Here is a 4,390-nt window from a genome sequence, read left to right on the forward strand (position 1 = left end):
GACAGACTGGATGATGGCAGTGTAGAAGGTCTTCAGAAGCTCTCGCGGCAGGTTGAACTTCTTGAGCTGTCTCAGGAAGTACAGCCTCTGCTGGGCCTTCTTCCGGACAGAGTCTATGTGGCCGGTCCATTTCAGGTCCCGAGAGATTGTGGTTCCCAGGAACTTGAAGGTGTCTGTGGAGAGAATAGTATTACTGCGGATAGTGAGGGGTAAAAGTGGTGAAGGGTCTCGCCTGAAATCCACTGTCATCTCCACGGTCTTGAGCGGGTTCAGCTCCAGATGGTTTTGGTTGCACCAGTGGACCAGCCGCTCCACCTCCTGTCTGTACGCAGTCTCATCACCGTCCTGGATCAGTCCGATGAGAGTGGTGTCGTCTGCATACTTCAGGAGCTTCACAGGAGAGTCATCTGAGGAGAAATCGTTGGTGTAGAGAGAGAAGAGCAGTGGGGAGAGGACGCACCCCTGAGGGGCTCCAGTATTGGTGGTCCGGGTGTCAGATGTGATGCCCCCCAGCCTCACACGCTGTCTCCTGTTGGTCAGGAAGCTGGTGATCCACTGACAGGTGGGGGCAGGCACCGCAAGCTGGATGAGCTTCTGTTGGAGGATGTCAGGAGCGATGGTGTTGAACGCCGAGCTGAAGTCCACGAACAGGATCCTGGCGTACGTTCCTGGAGTGTCCAGGTGGTGCAGGATGTAGTGCAGTCCCATGTTGACCGCATCATCCACTGACCTGTTTGCCCGGTAGGCAAACTGGAGGGGGTCAAGCAGGGGGCCCGTGACCTCCTTCAGGTGGTTCAGCACTAACCTCTCGAAAGATTTCATGACCACAGATGTCAGTGCGACGGGTCTATAGTCATTCAAACCTGTGATGGCGGGCTTCTTGGCCACTGGAACGATGGTGGAGCTCTTGAAGCACGAGGGCACCTCACACAGCTCCAGAGAACGGTTGAAGATCCGTGCAAAGGTGGGCGCCAGCTGTTCAGCGCAGACTTTCAAGCAGGAAGGTGACACGCCGTCTGGGCCCGGTGCCTTCCTGGTCTTTTGTCTCCGGAACATCTGGCGCACTTCCTCCTCGCGGACCTGGAGTGCGGGCGCGGCCTCTGCAAGAGAGAGAGTGGGTGACAACGATGATAGAGGTGTGGACAGAGCAGTTGTGGGGAGAGGTGAGTATGTAGATTGTGCTGCAGGAAGTCCCGTTGTGTGGGAGGACCGATCAAACCTGCAGTAGAACTTATTCAGCTGGTTAGCAAGCCTTGGGCTCTCCACAGGACGGGGGGTTCGTTTCTTGTAGCCCGTGATGCTCTGCAGACCTTTCCACACTGTTGAGGGATCAGGATTGGCAGAGAGGTGTCTCTTCAGGTTCTCCCCGTAACCCCTCTTGGCTTTCCTGACCTCTCGGTTCAGTGTGTTTCTGGTCTGCCTGAACAGGTCGCGGTCGCCGCTCCTGAAGGCCTCCTCCTTGACTTTGCGCAACCTCCTGAGGTTCGGTGTAAACCAAGGTTTGTCGTTGTTGTACGTGCAGAAGGTCTTAGTCTGCACACACAGATCCTCACAAAAACTGATGTATGATGTGACAGTGTCAGTGAGTTCATGCAAGTCTGAAGTTGCAGCTTCGAAAGCTCCCCAATCGGTGCAGTCAAAGCAGGCTTGGAGGTCCTGCCTTGACTCCACTGTCCACTTCCTCACAGTCCTCACCACAGGCTTAGAAGTTTTTAGTTTCTGCCTGTAGGCCGGGATCAGATGAACTAGACAGTGGTCCGAGAGTCCTAAAGCTGCACGAGCCGCAGAGTGGTATGCATCCTTGATCACGGTGTAGCAGTGGTCCAGAGTCTGTGCCCCTCTGGTGGGACACGTTACGTGCTGTTTGTATCTGGGGAGTTCGTGTGCGAGGTTCGCCCTGTTAAGATCACCCAGAACAATGATTAGTGAGTTTGGTAGAAGTTTCTCCATGTCTGTTACCTGGTCAGCCAGCATCTGCGTGGCTTCACTCGCACGTGCGTGTGGTGGGATGTAAACAGCCGCCATGACGATCGAGGAGAACTCCCGTGGTGAATAGAACGGCCGGCAGTTTATGAAAAGTGTTTCTAGGAGAGGGCTGCAAAACTCTTTCAACACCGTGACATCAGTACACCAACGTTCATTAATGTAGAAACAGAGACCACCTCCCTTTGATTTTCCGGAGAGCTCCGCGCTGCGATCTGCTCGCGTTAGCCTGAAGCCCGCTAGCTCCACGGCGTGGTGGGGCGTTCGTTCGCTGAGCCACGTTTCCACAAAGCACAGCGCGGCGGATCTGCTGAAGTCCGTGTTCCTTGAAGTGAGGAGCAGCAGTTCGTCCATCTTGTTCGCCAGGGAGCGGACATTCGCCAGATGAATTGACGGTAGGGCAGAACGGAACCCTCTCTGCCTCAGCCTTACGAGTGCTCCCGCTCGTTTTCCGCGCCGCCGTCGTCGTGCTAGCTTGTACAGCACCGCCGCTCCGGCTAGAATCTCCGACAAACAGTCTGAATCGAAGAGAACAGGAGAGAAAATACCAGAAGAAGACTGTCCGATGTTTAACAGCGCTTCTCTAGTAAAAGTGATCCGGGATGGACAGCAGAGGACACAGAAAACACACGAAATAAGACAAATAAACAGAGAGCGACTCACCGTGGCTGCCATCCGCGGCGCCATCATGACGTCATCCCCATGCTCATAAAACATAAACCAAACGTTGCAGGTGGTCATTTCTTCATGTGCAGTGATAAACTCGGCACTCTGAAGCACCCAAGAGCGCTTTTTACTTTGCCAACCTAACCAGAGTGACGGGAGAGGCACCATCCAGAAAACGTGCTCAGCTCGTCGAGAAAATGCGATTTAAGCAATAAAACTAAAAATGCTTATAAAACATAAACCAAACGTTGCAGGTGGTCATTTCTGCATGCGCAGTGATAAACTGGGCACTCTGAAGCCCCCAAGAGCACTTTTTACTATGCCAACCTAACCAGAGTGACGGGAGAGGCACAATCCAGAAAACGTGCTCAGCTCGTCGAGAAAATGCGATTTAAGCAATAAAACAAAAAATGCTTATAAAACATAAACCAAACGTTGCAGGTGGTCATTTCTGCATGCGCAGTGATAAACTCGGCACTCTGAAGCACCCAAGAGCGCTTTTTACTAGAAAACGTGCTCAGCTCGTCGAGAAAATGCGCTCTAAGCAATACAATTAAAAATGCTTATAAAACATAAACCAAACGTTGCAGGTGGTCATTTCTGCATGCGCAGTGATAAACTGGGCACTCTGAAGCCCCCAAGAGCACTTTTTACTATGCCAACCTAACCAGAGTGACGGGAGAGGCACCATCCAGAAAACCTGCTCAGCTCGTCGAGAAAATGCGATTTAAGCAATAAAACTAAAAATGCTTATAAAACATAAACCAAACGTTGCAGGTGGTCATTTCTGCATGCGCAGTGATAAACTCGGCACTCTGAAGCACCCAAGAGCGCTTTTTACTAGAAAACGTGCTCAGCTCGTCGAGAAAATGCGCTCTAAGCAATACAATTAAAAATGCTTATAAAACATAAACCAAACGTTGCAGGTGGTCATTTCTTCATGCGCAGTGATAAACTCGGCACTCTGAAGCACCCAAGAGCACTTTTTACTTTGCCAACCTAACCAGAGTGACGGGAGAGGCACCATCCAGAAAACGTGCTCAGCTCATCGAGAAAATGCGATTTAAGCAATAAAACTAAAAATGCTTATAAAACATAAACCAAACGTTGCAGGTGGTCATTTCTGCATGCGCAGTGATAACTCGGCACTCTGAAGCCCCCAAGAGCACTTTTTACTATGCCAACCTAACCAGAGTGACGGGAGAGGCACCATCCAGAAAACGTGCTCAGCTCGTCGAGAAAATGCGATTTAAGCAATAAAACTAAAAATGCTTATAAAACATAAACCAAACGTTGCAGGTGGTCATTTCTACATGCGCAGTGATAAACTGGGCACTCTGAAGCACCCAAGAGCGCTTTTAACTAGAAAACGTGCTCAGCTCGTCGAGAAAATGCGCTCTAAGCAATACAATTAAAAATGCTCATAAAACATAAACCAAACGTTGCAGGTGGTCATTTCTTCATGTGCAGTGATAAACTCGGCACTCTGAAGCACCCAAGAGCGCTTTTTACTTTGCCAACCTAACCAGAGTGACGGGAGAGGCACCATCCAGAAAACGTGCTCAGCTCGTCGAGAAAATGCGATTTAAGCAATAAAACTAAAAATGCTTATAAAACATAAACCAAACGTTGCAGGTTGTCATTTCTTCATGCGCAGTGATAAACTCCGCACTCTGAAGGACCCAAGAGCGCTTTTTACTATGCCAACTTAACCAGAGTGACGTGAGGCGACCGGGCGCGG

This window comes from Syngnathus acus, unplaced genomic scaffold (assembly GCF_901709675.1).
Source record: "Syngnathus acus unplaced genomic scaffold, fSynAcu1.2, whole genome shotgun sequence".
In the NCBI taxonomy this organism is placed as follows: Eukaryota; Metazoa; Chordata; class Actinopteri; order Syngnathiformes; family Syngnathidae; genus Syngnathus; species Syngnathus acus.